The sequence below is a fragment of the Dermacentor andersoni genome, chromosome 8 (assembly GCF_023375885.2).
Source record: "Dermacentor andersoni chromosome 8, qqDerAnde1_hic_scaffold, whole genome shotgun sequence".
Taxonomy (NCBI): Eukaryota; Metazoa; Arthropoda; class Arachnida; order Ixodida; family Ixodidae; genus Dermacentor; species Dermacentor andersoni.
This window is the reverse complement of record NC_092821.1, coordinates 92,133,643-92,150,718: the sequence shown is the minus strand read 5'-3', so window position 1 is coordinate 92,150,718 and position 17,076 is coordinate 92,133,643.

Below are 17,076 nucleotides of genomic sequence, written 5' to 3'. Positions count from 1 at the left end.
ACCTCGATCCAACGAGCAAGGCACTGCTGACTTTTGCCATTGAGCAAGTGATTAAAGTGAAGAAAATTCCGATTAAATGGCCTGAAAGCGAGATGAACTTCATTTACAAAGGCAGAGGTGATAAGACGAGTTCACGGTAACGTAAGCAATATATGGAATGGCGATGCAAGCCACAAAATTAGAACTGCGGAAGTGGACGGAAAAAGACTGATGTACGACAGAATGGGTTCAGAGAGGCAGACGCTTAGAAGATATCTTTGTACTGACTCAGTGCATAAAGATTTCAATAGCGCACAATAGACATTTATGGGTAGCATTTGTAGATATTGAGGGACCCTACGGCAACGTAGACAAACTATTGTTTTGGGATATTCTCAAGCACAAAGGCACAGATGTAGATTTTGTTGAGCTGCTGAGGGAGATATATAGACAAACGAGAACAAATTGTATCGGAAGACCGAAAACACGATCAAGTGGTGGAAATTCACAGAGTACTCAAGCAAAAATGTCCACTGTATCCACTTTCGTTCACGCCTAATGTTAAAGACATAAAAAGGCGACCGGAATACAGTGGATAATGGTTTAATTTATCTTACAGTCGTAATGGGCAAAGAGTGCGACAGAAGGCCCCCGGACTGATGCATGCGGGTAATTTGGTGCTACTAGCGGACAACGCAAAATATTTAAACACTTGCGAACACGTGTGGCAACGCAGTGACAAGTCTAGGCTCTAAGTTTAGCAAGGAGAAATTGGGAATAATGTTCTTTAATGAAGAGACGAGTAATTACGTGGTGTCAATTTAACAAGAAGTAATAATACCCATAGTCAAGCAATATAAATACCTCGGCATACACATAAACGAGGAAAACACTTACTTAAGCACTCACCCAGATAATATATAAACGAAGGGGAAGGGGAGTGCAGCAGCAATGAAACGAAGGACATTTTGGGGGTGCAAGAAATATGAAGCGGTGCGGGTAATCTGGAAAGGAGTCGTGGTACCGGAGCTAACGTTCGAAAATGCCCTTTTGTGCTTAAGATCGGATAGCTTGTTGGTGCTGAAGGTAAGCCGGTTGGATTTGGGAGCCCATGACAAAACAACAAATGAGGCAGTGCAGTTTGACATAGGTTTAGCCTAGTTTGAAGCCAGAGAAGCGCACAGCAAAATTAGTTTTGAAGCAAGATTCAGGAACATTGATCATGATAAATGGGCAGCTAAACTGCACAAGTATCTGTACCTGAAAGGCGTGGACACAGAATGGAAGGAGAGGCCAAGAATGTTGGCAAGCACATGCTAATTGAAAGTGTATATAGGCAACCAGGAGTCACAAAAAAGTGAGAGAAACGGAGGCAGTGAATTGGATGCAAAGAATGGAAACGAAAAGGACCATGGAGATTTAAAAGAATGGGAAGAAAGAAATTAGAAGGAAAAATCTGTACCATCACACAAAGGCCAGTGTCTTGCTATTTCAGGCTCAAGTTGGTTGCCTAAAGACAGAAGCATACCGGAGCAAATATTCGCAACCAATTAGGCGTGTGTATGCTGCAGCGAAAATCTGGAATCCACTCAGCATATCCTAATAGAATGCGAAGGGATTCACGCAGTGGTACCTGTAGGTAACGTGCACCTTCCAGAAGCGGTTGGATTTGAAGCGCATGGAAGCATCAAGTTTCATACAATAATTACTAGAGGGAACTCTGGTGCTAATGTCTGCGGTACAGAGGCGGTTCAGTCAGCATGTAAATTATGAAAGTACATGAATTTACCTAAACTTCGTCCTTCTGGCACCAAACGGCTTCGTAGCTTTCTAAACTCGTCAGTTTTAACAAAGTAACTCGTAATAAATAATTAAATAAACATGATTAAAATTGCCCGACGGCACGATTAGAACAGAGGAACTCTAGCGCAGAAGCCTCTGATTGAAACCGTTACGCCACGGACGCCTTTTTTGCGTTTACTTAATTTACACAGAAATACGTTGTACAATCGCACCAACTCAGCAAGGGCTGAGGAGAGAAGCAATCAGAATTCTGGCGCGTGCATCAGGCCTTCTAACCCGGGAAGCCAGTGTGGTTCTGGTTCGGGTTCCAGCAGTTTATACACTTCAACCGTTCTGCTTACAGATTCGCGAAAGTACCTCCTTATTGGCGTAACGTCCAGATCTGCATGACGATCAGTCATTTTTACAACCAAATACTATGTAGGCCCAGGAGCATTATCGTGTGGGAATTCCTTCGTCGTTATGGACGGGTAAAAAATCTAATGCCGTAGTATCTAAGGGTAAGTCTCTTTCTTAAAGTTCTTTGGTGAATATCCCAAAAGAAGCATAACCTCCCCAATAGTGTAGAAAAACGTGTTCAATTGTCTCAGTTTTCCTACAAATAATACAGTGAGTGACCCAAAGTACGAATATTCCTTCTTTTTCTACGCCCTTTTGAATTTCTTGCGGGTAAACCAGCGTGTCGAGATGCTTGGCGCGTTTCAATTTGGCCACCTCGACAGGTTGAGCCACTGTACTTAGTAGCGATTGTGCGTGTTCGCAGAGTATTGTGCACTTGCAAAAGTATGGTTGGCTTTGAAATTTAGGCTAATGCATACAGATAAAGTGCAATAAACAAAGCCACAAGAATGTCTGAATCCACAAGTACGAAGATCAGACAAATCGATGTTGTTTCCGTCATTCCCATGGTGGCTGGATGATCGCAGCGCCAAAGTTCCCCCTAGTAATTAATGTATTTATTTATTTAATTATGATACCCTCAGGGTCAACAGACAATACAGAGGGGAGTGGTACAAAATACAGGAAAACAACAAAATTTTAACTACAAGAAGCAGCACAATGTTTCTAGTTCGTAGTTATGAAGAGGCAAAATACACGTTACAAAAAATACTATATATATATATATATATATATATATATATATATATATATATATATATATATATATATATATATATATATTGTCACGTGGTAGTGACGGTGAAGAAAGAAGCAGTACGGTGGAATACAAAACTAGCTTTTATTGGGCGAACCTGTGCCCACAAAACAGGCTACACTTATAGCACAACGAAAGCGGCGAACACAGTCGGCGATCGTCGAAAATCTGATCTGCGGGTCAAGCGGGTCGGCTTTTATAGAGCAGTCGTCGAATGTTCCAGACTAATCGTTCGGACCCGCGTGCCTACCACAAAGTTCTACACCATTCGCGTCAGGTGATGAAATCAGATAACATAAGTCTCGGCGACAACAGACAGCGGATAGAAGCATCGATAACTTTCCAGAAACTTCGGATACATGCAGGCGCGTCCCATGCTGTGCGATTACATTTGTTAGGCGGCGAAACGTGGTTGCCCGATAAAGATAAGTACACGTGTCAATACCCCCTCTTAAAAAAAAAGCATCGTCCCGATGCTACAAATATAAGAGAGCGAAACACAAAAGGACACTTCTTAAACATAAGTAACAAAAAAGAAATAAAGTCCAAAGGTCAGTTACGCGAAGCCACAAAGTTCGTTAACGCTGGTAGTAGGGCTTGAGTCGCACAACGTGGACTATTTCAGGTCGCGAGCGGCGCCGCTGTGATAGCGAAATACCGTCTGGCACGACCTCATAGTCCAGTGCGCCAATGCGTCGGATGATCTTATACGGTCCGAAATAGCGACGCAAAAGCTTCTCGCTCAGTCCTCGTCGGCGTATAGGGGTCCAAACCCAAACACGGTCACCGGGCTGGTACTCCACGAAGCGTCGGCGGAGGTTGTAGTGTCGGCTGTCGGTCCTCTGCTGGTTCTTGATTCGCAGGCGGGCGAGCTGTCTGGCTTCTTCGGCGCACTGGAGGTAGGTACGGACGTCAAGGTTCTCCTCGTCCGTGACGTGAGGCAGCATGGCGTCGAGCGTCGTCGTCGGGTTCCTGCCGTAGACCAGCTTGAACGGCGTGATCTGTGTTGTTTCTTGTACCGCCGTGTTATAAGCGAATGTTACGTACGGCAGGACGGCATCCCAGGTCTTGTGTTCGACGTCGACGTACATCGCTAGCATGTCGGCGAGGGTCTTATTCAGCCGCTCCGTAAGACCATTCGTCTGCGGGTGGTAAGCCGTTGTCCTCCTGTGCCTTGTCTGACTGTATTTCAGGATGACTTGGGTGAGCTCCGCTGTAAAGGCCGTTCTTCGGTCGGTGATGAGGACTTCTGGGGCGCCATGTCGCAGCAGAATGTTTTCGACAAAGAATTTCGCCACTTCGGCTGCGCTACCTTTCGGCAGTGCTTTTGTTTCAGCGAAGCGGGTGAGGTAGTCCGTCGCCACGACTATCCACTTATTTCCGGTTATTGACGTCGGAAAGGGTCCCAACAAATCCATCCCAATCTGCTGGAATGGTCGACGAGGAGGCTCGATCGGCTGTAGTAACGCTGCTGGCCTTGTCGGTGGTGTCTTGCGCCGCTGACAGTCTCGGCATGTCTTGACGTAACGGGCGACGTCGGCGGTCAGACGCGGCCAGTAATACCTTTCCTGTATTCTCGACAGCGTCCGGGAGAATCCAAGGTGCCCAGCGGTTGGATCGTCGTGTAGGGCGTGCAGTACTTCTGGACGCAGCGCTGACGGTACAACAAGAAGGTAGCTGGCGCGGACTGGTGAGAAGTTCTTCTTCACGAGCAGGTTGTTTTGTAGCGTGAACGAAGACAACCCGCGCTTAAATGCCCTAGGGACAACGTCGGTGTTCCCTTCCAAGTACTCGACGAGGCCTTTAAGTTCCGGGTCCGCTCGTTGTTGTTCGGCGAAGTCTTCCGCGCTTATTATTCCAAGGAAGGCGTCGTCATCCTCGTCATCTTGCGGCGGCGGGTCAATGGGGGCGCGTGATAGGCAATCGGCGTCTGAGTGTTTTCGTCCGGACTTGTATGTTACAGTGATGTCGTATTCTTGTAGTCTCAGGCTCCACCGTGCCAACCGTCCTGAGGGATCCTTTAAATTCGCTAGCCAACACAAGGCGTGATGGTCGCTGACGACTTTGAATGGCCTGCCATATAGGTAGGGGCGAAATTTCGCTGTAGCCCAAACGATGGCGAGACATTCCTTTTCGGTTGTAGAATAATTGCCTTCCGCTTTTGACAACGACCGGCTAGCGTAAGCTATCACGTGTTCATGTCCATCTTTTCTCTGGACCAGGACGGCGCCGAGGCCTAGGCTACTGGCGTCAGTGTGGATTTCGGTATCGGCGTGCTCGTCGAAGTGCGCAAGTACGGGCGGCGACTGCAGGCGTCGTTTGAGTTCTTGAAATGCGTCGGCCTGCGGCGTTTCCCACTTGAACTCGACGTCACATTTAGTTAGCTGCGTCAGCGGCTCAGCGATGCGTGAAAAGTTCTTGACAAATCGCCTGTAGTAGGCACACATGCCAAGAAATCTACGCACTGCCTTCTTGTCGATGGGCTGTGGGAACTTTGCTATGGCAGCTGTCTTCTGCGGGTCGGGGCGGACTCCAGTTTGCTGATGACGTGGCCTAAAAATAGAAGCTCCTCGTAAGCGAAGCGGTACTTTTCCGGCTTCAGAGTAAGTCCTGATGACCTGATGGCCTCTAGTACTGTTGCCAGCCGCCTAAGGTGAACGTCGAAATTTCCGGCGAAGACGACGACGTCATCCAAGTATACGAGACAGGTCTGCCACTTCAATCCTGCTAAAACCGTGTCCATCACGCGCTGGAACGTTGCAGGCGCCGAGCACAGTCCAAATAGCATAACCTTGAACTCGTAGAGGCCGTCTGGGGTGATGAAGGCGGTCTTTTCGCGATCTCTTTCGTCGACTTCTATTTGCCAATAGCCAGACTTGGGGTCCATGGACGAGAAGTATTTAGCGTTGCAGAGTCGATCCAATGCGTCGTCTATCCGTGGGAGGGGGTATACGTCCTTCTTCGTGATCTTGTTCAGACGACGATAATCGACGCAGAAACGTAGGGTTCCGTCCTTTTTCTTTACCAGAACAACAGGGGATGCCCACGGGCTTTTCGACGGCTGGATGATGTCGTCGCGCAACATTTCGTTGACTTGTTCTCTTATAGCTTCACGTTCTCGCGCCGAAACTCGGTAAGGGCTCTGACGGAGTGGTCGAGCGCATTCCTCGGCGATTATGCGATGCTTGGCGACTGGTGTTTGTCGAATCCTCGATGACGTCGGAAAGCAGCCTTTGTATCGTCGGAGCAGACTTCTGAGCTGCTGTTGCTTAATCATAGGGAGATTTGGATTAATGTCGTAGTCTGGTTCGGGAACCATGGTCGTCGGGGTAGATGCGGCGGAATCCGAGAGGACAAACGCATTACTTGTTTCCAGAATTTCCTCGATGTACGCGATCGTCGTGCCTTTGTTGATGTGCTTGAACTCCTGGCTGAAGTTTGTCAGCAACACTTCAGTTTTCCCTTCATGCAGTCGAGCGATCCCTCTTGCGACGCAAATTTCACGGTCTAGCAGTAGACGTTGGTCGCCTTCGATGACGCCCTCTACGTCAGCGGGTGTTTCGGTGCTGACCGAAATAACAATGCTGCAGCGAGGCGGGATGCTCACTTGATCTTCGAGCACACTCAAGGCGTGATGACTACGAGGGCTCTCCGGCGGCATTGCTTTATCTTCCGACAGCGTTACTGACTTCGACTTCAGGTTGATGATTGCGCCGTGTTGGTCCAGGAAGTCCATACCGAGAATGACGTCTCGTGAACACTGTTGGAGGATAACGAAGGTGGCAGGGTAAGTCCGGTCATGAATGGTTATTCTTGCCGTGCAGATCCCAGTCGGCGTGATGAGGTGTCCTCCAGCGGTGCGAATCTGAGGGCCTTCCCATGCGGTCTTAACTTTCTTCAACTGGGCGGCGATGTGTCCACTCATTACGGAGTAATCGGCCCCTGTGTCGACTAAGGCAGTGACTGCGTGGCCGTCGAGAAGCACGTCGAGAAGCACGTCGAGGTCGGTTGTTCTTTGTCTGGCATTGCAGTTAGGTCTTGGCGTTGGATCACGGCTGCGTCGTGTTGAACTGAAGTTGGAACGTCGCGTCGTCAAGTCGTCTTTCGTCGGTGTAGTTTTGGCTTCCAGACTTCGTCGGGACGGCGGCGTGTCGTTATGTCGTCGAGATGGTCTCTTCGTCGTCTTCGTCGGCGGCGGAGGATCGTCGTCAGTTCGACGAACAGCAACCGCACCTCCATCGGTTGCTGCTTTTAGTTTTCCGGGTATGGGCTCGCAGAGCGGCCCCGGGCTGGGCCAGTGTATGGACGGCGCTGCGACGACAGGTAGCGGCCTGGTGACGGCGAACGGGACGGTCGTCGAGAGTTCCACTGAGTGCCGGCTAGGTAATCGGCAATGTCACGTGGGCGCTCCCCAAGCTGTGGACGCGGCGCGTTGACGGCGAACCCTCTCAGTCCCATGTCGCGGTATGGGCATCGGCGGTACACATGGCCGGCTTCTCCGCAGTGATAGCAGAGCGGGCGGTGGTCGGGGGCTCGCCAAATGTCAGTCTTCCTCGCATAGGTGCGCTGGGCGACGGGTGGGCGCGCTGGCGGCGGCGGACGACGGAATTGCGGTGTCTGGACTTTGGCGCGGTCGCGCAGGGGGGCCTTGACGGCGGGCGACGACGGCGGCGTAGGTCATTGCTTCCGGCTGCGGTGGTTCTGGTTGCACCTCAGGAACTCCAAGGGATCGGTGCACCTCTTCTTTCACGATGTCGGCGATAGAGGCCACTTGAGGCTGCGACGAAGGCAAGACCTTGCGCAGTTCTTCGCGCACAATGGCCCTGATGGTCTCGCGCAGATCGTCCGTGGCCAGTGATTGAATTCCTGCGTAGTGGGTAGAGCTTGTGCGGCGGTTGAATTGCCGGTTCCGCATTTCGAGTGTCTTCTCAATGCCGGTGGCCTCGCGAAGGAACTCTGCTACGGTCGTCGGTGGGCTTCGTACCATTGCGCCGAAAAGTTCTTCCTTCACACCACGCATGAGTAGGCGTACTTTCTTTTCCTCGGCCATATCCGGGTCGGCGTGGCGGAACAGACGGCTCATTTCTTCGGTAAAGATGGCAACGTTCTCATTTGGTAGCTGCACTCGGGCGTCCAGCATAGCTTCGGCCCTTTCCTTGCGCACGACGCTTGTAAAGGTGCGCAGGAAGCCGGTACGGAACAGGTCCCATGTTGTCATTGTCGACTCCCTGTTCTCGAACCACGTTCTGGCGGCGTCTTCTAGGGCGAAGAATACATGCCGCAACTTGTCGTCGGAGTCCCAGTTGTTGAAAGTCGCGACTCGCTCGTATGTCTCCAGCCAGGATTCCGGGTCTTCAGTTGCTGCTCCGTGGAAGGTCGGTGGGTCCCGAGGTTGTGGCAGGACAACGGGGGTCGCTGGGGCAGCCATTGGGGTTGTCTTGGCCACGATCTTCTTGGTCTTCTCAGGTAGAAGTCCGTGTTCCGGGGGCAGCTGTTGTAGACGACGGCTTACTCGATGGTCCGTGACTACGTTGGTGCTCTCTTTACGGTCCGGGCTTGGATCACGGCTTGTCGGGGGCGTCCGGTACATGGACCAAAAGCACCTCCACCAGATGTCACGTGGTAGTGACGGTGAAGAAAGAAGCAGTACGGTGGAATACAAAACTAGCTTTTATTGGGCGAACCTGTGCCCACAAAAGAGGCTACACTTATAGCACAACGAAAGCGGCGAACACAGTCGGCGATCGTCGAAAATCTGATCTGCGGGTCAAGCGGGTCGGCTTTTATAGAGCAGTCGTCGAATGTTCCAGACTAATCGTTCGGACCCGCGTGCCTTCCACAAAGTTCTACACCATTGGCGTCAGGTGATGAAATCAGATAACATAAGTCTCGGCGACAACAGACAGCGGATAGAAGCATCGATAACTTTCCAGAAACTTCGGATACATGCAGGCGCGTCCCATGCTGTGCGATTACATTTGTTAGGCGGCGAAACGTGGTTGCCCGATAAAGATAAGTACACGTGTCAATATATATACAAAAAAGCAGCCCAGTTTTTTAAATTATACAATAATAGCTATAAAGAGGCAGACTAAACCAAGATGTTACAGAGCACTGGCTAATGAAGTCAGAAATTTTTCATGATCTGAAATTGTTACGACCAATTTGGGAAGGCAATTCCAATCATTTGATGTGCGTGGTATGTAGGATTGCAGGAATGATTCTGTTTTACACAACGGAATGCCAACTTTATGAGCATGATGCAGACGGTGCGAAACGTAATGGGGAGGAAGTATTAGTAAATCACGCAGGTAGGGATGATGATACAGTTTGTGACAAAGGCTTAAGCTAAGCATCGCACGTCGAGAAGCAAGCGTAGGTAGATTAAGGTTAGCTTTTATTACCGTGATGCTCGCGATTCGATTTTAATTAGAGAGTATAAAACGGACCGAATTATTTTGCACCATTTCAAGCGAATGTACCAAATTATTATAATGCAGATCCAAAACCGAAGCTGCACATTCTTACTTAGGCCGAATGAGGGTTTTATATACCATTGGTTTGAGAGACGAAGGTGATTTTGCAAAGTTACGACGAAAATATCCGAGCATGCAATTAGCGTTGCAGACAACATGAGATATGTGAGTATCCTATGTTAGAGAGTGCTACTGATGTAAACTCCGAGGTACTTATATGAAGATACGTTGTCGAGTAGTGAATTATTTAGGTGATAAATGGGTAAACTAGTAATCTTTCTAGACACTCGCATGAATTTGCATTTTTTTCATGTTTAGTTCCATAAGCCATGTATTACACCACTCAAAGACTGCGTTAATGTCAGCTTGAAGAAGAGCGACGTCATTTGGACTTGTTATTTCTCCGAAAATTACGCAATCATCGGCAAACAAATGGACGGATGAGGAAACGCAGGATGGCAAATCGTTAATATAGATGAGGAAAAGAAGAGGACCGAGGACTGAGCCCTGCGGTACACCAGAATGGACTGTGCATTCTTCAGAATTCGCGCCGTCAGCTGAAACGAGCTGAGAATGGTTAGCAAGAAAAGTTTCAATCCAGATTAAAATGCAGGGATCGAGCTTAAGTAGTCGTAATTTATAGATGAGCAGTTTGTGACACAGTTTGTCAAAGGCTTTAGCAAAGTCAATAAAAAATGCAGTCAGCCAAGGACCTATTGTCAAGAATGGTGTTTAGTTTGTGCACAAAAAGTGTTAGTTGAGTTTCGCACGAGTATGATTTGCGAAATCCATGCTGTGATGGTGCGAAAAATGAATGCGACTCCAAAAAGTAGCTAGATGAGAAGCCAAGATATTGTCATGTGGTGGTGACGTTGAAGAACACAGTAGCAATACTGTGAGCGACAAAACTAACTTTTATTGGGCGAACCTGTGCCCACAAAACAGGCTACACTTACAGCACAACGATAGCGGCGAACACGGTCGGCGATCGTCGAAATCTGATCAACGGGTCAACCGCGTCGGCTTTTATACAGCAGTCATCGAATGTTCCAGACTAATCGTTGGGACCTGCATGCCTTCCACAAAGTTCTACACCATTCGAGTCACACGATGAAATCAGATAACACAAGGTTCGGCGACAACAGACAGCGGATAGAAGCGTCAATAACTTTCCAGAAACTTCGGATACATGCTGGCGCGTCAAGCGCTGTGCGATAACATTTGTTAGGCGGCGAAACGTGGTCGCCCGATAAAGATAAGTACACGTGTCAATATGCTCTAGTGTCTTACAAGGTATACTTGTGAGCGAAATCGGTCTGTAATTTAGAGGGGAATGCTTATTGCCTGATTTATGAATTGGAATTACCTTCCCGACTTTCCACTCGGATGGAAGAAAACCATCGTGCAATGATTGCTGGAAAATTTTAGTTAAGATGATTGATGCGTAACAAACTGTGCTTTGAAAGAATTTCACTATAATGTGAGCACTACCCGGCGCAGAGGATGGTTTTAGTGATCTGATGATGGTTGCGACACCATCATAGCTGATAATGAGAGGGAACATTACATCATGGTCATATGGTAATAGGTGTGGCGGAGTGGAATTGCTGGGTAACGAAAAATGTTTTGCGAAAATTTCATTTAGTACTCCGGGACCCTGGTTGGCCGGTATAGCGTTACCATTAACGTCACTGAGCGCTATTATATTATTGTCTTTAAAATTAACCATGCGCCAAAATTGTTTAGGGTTAGTTTTAAGTATAAAAGGTAATGTACTGCTTAGGAAGTTATCTTTGGCGTCTTTTAGGGCCTACGCGTACTCATCGGCACTCTGTTTGTAGGCTAACCAACGAGCATTGGTACGGCTTAGTTTATCCGATTTAAACAGGCGCTTTTTTTATTAGACAAGCGCTTTAACTGACGCTTATACCATGTTTTCTTTTAGATTAGAGGTGATCGTGCAAACAGGGATGTGCCTATCTGTTATTTCTGTCACTTTATTAACAAATATACTCCAGTTTAACTCAACATTACGACATTCAAATTCACGCAAGTATTCATCAAGGAACACTGCGAGTTCATTATAATTTGAAAGAAAGTCAGCCTTGTTATAATTTCTTAATGTCTTGATCTTTTTAATCGGTTTAGGCCGCTCGAGGGAAACCTTAAATGAAGTAGGCAATGATCGCTGATACCTGGCAAGCAAGTTAGGTCGGAAATAAGATCGGGTCGGGCAGTAAAAACAAGTTCAAGTGTATTGGAAACAGACGTGGTTATTCTTGTTGGTTCCTTAACGATTTGGGTCAGCGAAAAGGTATTGCACAATTCTAAGAAATCTTGCGCTATAGAGGCGTTGGGATACTGTGGCGGGATCATTGTTCCACATAATATTCGGCATATTAAAATCACCAAGTAAGAAAATTGGCACTGTGGTGTGACGACAGCAAACACTATGAATGGCATCGTGCAAACCGCTCACAAATGTTGCAGTGAAATTCGGGGGGCGATAGAAGACTCCGAACATTATTTTTTGATGTGCTAGTTTTACGACTGCCCATACAATCTGCAAACTAGATGCAATTTTAACGCAATTTGAAGGCAGCCTTTTATTTATCGCCAGCAGTACACCGCCTCCTTGGCGTGTATCGTGGTCACAGCGGTAAACAGAAAAATCCCACGAGTTCATGAATAATTCGTGGTCCCCGATTTGTGAATTTATTTATTTATTTATTTATTTATTTATTTATTTATTTATTTATTTATTTATTTACAAATACTGCAGCCCGCAAGGGCTATGGCAGGAGTGGGTGAATACAAAATGTGGGAAAAAAATCATCATACCAAAGAAGCATATGGGAGTAACATGCCTAAGGGGACCACTCAATAGCATCCCCTAATTCTCTATGTGCTAAACAACGGATGGAACCAGGCAAATCATTCCAGAGTTCAATTGTCTGAGAGAAAAAAGTGTATTTAAAAGTGTTGGTGTGAGCAAAAAATACAGATAAGTTTAAGTGACTGCTGTTTCTCGTGATTAGGGGCTTTGCACGGGTCAGATATGTGTTAGGGGAAGCATAATGTGGAGAGTAAAATAGAGAGTGTAGAAGTTTCAGTGAATTAATCTGACGACGGTGGGAAAGAGGGGTTAAACCGAGCATATTCAGATGAGATGACGGTGAAAATATTCTGTCATAACGGCGGTATATGAAACAAACCGCCTTTTTCTGAACAGATTCAATTTTGTGGATATCCGAAGAGAGAGAGACAGAATGAAGAGGAAAAGGCAGGGATGTCCTAAATTTTGTAAGGGTTCCGTATGGTAGCCGCGTATTCAAGAATAGGTCTTACAAGTGTTTTGTATGTAATGAGTTTAGTTTCTTTGGGGGCAGTACGTAGAGTTCGGTTTAGGTAACCAAGTTTTTTTAGTCCTTTGTTGCAAGTTGTTAGAATATGTTCTGACCAGGATAACCTTGGAGTCAAGGGGAGGCCTAAATACTTATATTCATATGCGCGCTGCAGAAAAGTGGATTTATATGAGTAATTGAAATATTAGAAATTAGCATGCTTGTGGAAGGACATGGCGACTGTTTTTTTGAAGTTAGTGTTCATTTGCCAGAGTTCGCACCATTCACGAAAACGTATAAAAGATTGATTTAGAGTGTTGTGATCGTTAGGTAAAGAAAGGACATTGTAGAGAACGCAGTCGACAGCGTAAAGCCAAATTTTCACTGAAACAGAGTTTGGAATGTCGTTAATGTAAAGTAAAGAAAGCAATGGCCCTAAAATAGAACCTTGGGGCACACCGGAAGATACTGATGCGTCAGGAGAGTTGAATGAATTAAAAGAAACATACTGTGAACGATCACAAAGAAAACTACGGATCCAGTCAACGAGAAGAGGGTTATTAGAGATAAGGCTTAGTTTATGTAATGGTTTAGGATGCGGTACAGTCTCAAATGCTTTGGAGAAATCAATGAAGAGCGCATCTACTTGATGACCTAAATCAAGAGCATAACTGATGTCATGTGTAAATTCAGTTAATTGAGTCACTGTGCTAAAACCACTACGAAATCCATGCTGAGCGCTGCATAAAATGTTTAGACTCGAGAAAAGGGATAATGTGTTTATAAATTGTGTTTTCAAGAAGTTTGCATGCATGAGAATGGGTCTATAATTTAGAAGAGATTGTTTCTGCCCAGATTTGAACAATGGAATGACTCTAGCCCGTTTCCATGAACAAGGAACTGTACAAGTTGATACTGATTTCTCAAAAATCAATGTGAGGTATGGACACGTCCAAAGCGCATAGCCATGAAGGAACACATTGTTGACATTGTCTGGACTGCATCCTTTTTTGGTGTCAAGATTTAAAATAAGGTTCAGGACTCCTTGCTTACATATTGTAACATTGTTAACTGCACAGGACATGTTGGTTGTCGTGGAGTAGGGAGGAATTACGCTATTGTCCTGTGTGAATACAGACTGAAAATATTCATTGAATGCTTTAGCAATAGGTCCAGGATCACTTATTTTGGAATCATCTAATAGAAATGTCTGGGTGGTGTTTTTCATTGGCGAAATTGAGCTCCAAAATTTGCGTGGGTTATTTTTAATTAAATTAGGTAGAGTGAACCGAAAATAAAAGTTCTTAGCTGCGTCAATTTTTTTGACGGAGTTCTTCCTTCATAAAGCGAAACTGGTCATTTGTTTCGGCATTCATGTGGCGCTTCCGACGTGCTCTGGCTACTCGACGCTTGAAATGCAGTATTTCCCTTGTCATCCAAGGAAGGTCAAGATTTTTCTTTTTGTTTTTAATGGCACATAGCGCTCTATGCAAGTATGAACAATGTTTTCAAAATGGGAAACTATAGCATTGATATCACTGGTAGTGCATAACCGGGAGAATCTGTAGAATGAAATGCTTAATGTATCAAGTATGGATGTATCATCTGCATGATTATAATCGTAGAAACTGGTGTATTCATAGTGGCGCCTTGAAACTGAAAGATTAATAGTAGCAATAACAGCTTTGTGATCGGAAATATCGTCCGTTATCTCACGCTCAAACCCACTTGTAAAGAGCGGTGCATTTAGAAAAATCAAATCTAGTATGGAGGACTCTCTAGTAGGGTTAGATACAATTTGTTTCAATCCAAGGGATAGTTAAAATTCAAGCAACTCTCTAGAAAGAGGGACGTTATCGCCAGTTACCGATAATGAAGCCCACGAAACGTTAGGTACACTGAAGTCCCCCATGCAGATTGAATTTGAAGAGCCAAAACCGCGCTCTTGGATGAACGCGTTAAGGATCGTTATTTCCTTTGAGCCATGTCTGGGAGGTCGATAAAACACGCCAATGATTACATTTGCTTTATTAATGTGCACCTTACACCAGACCGCCTCGATTTCAAGTGTTGTACAGAAAACTGTAGGTCAGAGCGCAAAAACAAGGGAACGCCTCCGCCTCTGCCTGCTTTCCTGTATACTCTTATGACGTTATATCCTGAGGGAGTTACTTCGCAGTCTAAGATGTCGTTATGCAACCAGGTATCAGTAACACCGATAACATGAGGGGAATGTGATGCCACCAAAGAGGAAAAGCTTGAATATTTGTTAGATAGGCTTCTTGCGTTAAGATTTAATATACAAAGTTTATCCTCCTTGTCATTGCTAAGTCAAGGATTGTTCCCCTGGGAGAGCGCTAAATGATGGTGAGTGGTACGATCAGGAGCTTTTACAACGGAGTTAGACACAACATCCCAATTGTAGAGCTGATTATCAACAAACGCATAGTCGTACCTGAGGTGAACCACTGAACCATTGTTACGGAATTGTGCTGTAGCGTCCCATAGTTTTTTACGGATGGAGCGCACGTTTGAAGAAAAATCTTCGGATAAGTGCCACTGAGACCCTTTTAGCTTATAGCCCTTCTTTAGAGCACTAATCTTTTCACGAAAATCTAGGAGCTTCATAATTATGGGGCAAGGTCTCCCACCTCTAGGTCTACCAAGCCTACGCAATCGCTCAATTTGAGGAACATCAAGCTTTAGTACGTCAGTAAAAAAATTCTTAACTTGCGATTGAAGCGATTCATTAGTGTCATTTTCGGATTCTGTTAGACCATAAAGAACAAGGTTGTTGCGACGCGAGCGATTTTCTAAATCATCGTTTTCGGAAGAAAGTGTGTTAATAGTGGATGACATTTTCTGAATTTGGCTCTGTAGGTTATCGTAGTGTGCTGTGCTAAACGTGGGTGCCTGCTGCTCAAGATCAACTATGCGTTTTTCAATGGCCTCAAATCGAGCGTCGATAGATTTTCGCATGTCTGCTATATCCTTAGTTATCTTATTTCGCCCAGCAAGAAGCTGAGCGAACATTTTGGATACCATAGAGCCAAAATCATCTGTTTGAGTGGCGGAGCGTTTTGTAGCGCCCGGGTTTGTTTCAATATCGCCACTAAGTAGGAGGCTGCTCATGCAGCAAACAAGATCAGCACATACAGAAATACACGCAGAAAGACATTCGTGTGGGCAAGGCATAAGCAATAAGAAGCAGTTGTCAGATCGAATACAATAAGCGTTCATAAGGTAACATACCTGCATGAGGAAGAGACAGCGTTTGAACATCTGGCCTGTATTGCTGCTGCCTTGCCCACTGAAGCGATGAAGCTGCGGCGTTGCTTTTATACTGAACGGAGCCAGCGCCGTGACTCGCATTAGCGCGCCATCCAGGCTGACGTCACCGATGGTAGAGGTCAGTATCTCGTAGAATGCAGCGGTGAACAGACCAAACATGAAGCCATGTTTCGGTTAACGCGATAATATCCGGTCCGTACGTGTCGATGGCCGATTCCAGTGCAACGCGTTTGTGGATAATGTTTCGGATGTTAGTAAAAAGAACTGAGGAATTCGATAGGTTGCGTTTGTTGACCCTGTCGCGTTCCTATCGCACAGAGCGAGCAGGGGACGTCGACTGCCCAGGCGCATGCTCTGTATTGTCTGCAGCTCTGCGGGTTCATAACGACTCGTTTTCTTTGACACATTGACTTATCGGGTCGTAGACATATTTTTTTTTTATTTATTATTAACTTTTTGTAACGCCCTTGGTAGGCGGGCGCACCAGGTTGATCTTTAGCAAACTGGAATGGTTTGCGCCTCACTTCACGTGTGGCTGGACAAAAGTCTTCGCTAATGCTTACATTTTTCTCTTTCAATATTGCTCTTGCTGAAAGAACTTTTTCTTTTAGTTTGAAATGAGAAAATTTTGCGATCATAGGGCGGCATTTGTTTTGCAAATATGATCCTAAGCGATGTGCGCGCTCGATCGCGTTGTCCGACAGCGCTTCAAGCGCACCTGCTAAGTGGACCTTATCTTGGACTCGGATTGTTCCCACGATTCTTGAGAATCTGGAATGCCTCGATGAATTATGTTGTTCCGCCGGAAGTGGTCCTCTTGCTTTTTCAGGCGGGATTCTAAGTGGCCAAGATGGGCGTCAACCGACTTGACGAAGTCCTCTACGTGATCAGCAGCGCGCTCTATAGGAGCAGGAGCTCAATCGATTCAGTTTTCGTTTCAAGCTCATCAAGCCTCTTCTGGATGGATGTAACTTGAGCTTCGATTTTCTTTTGGCTTGTCCTTATATCTTTAACGTCAGTTGCCAAC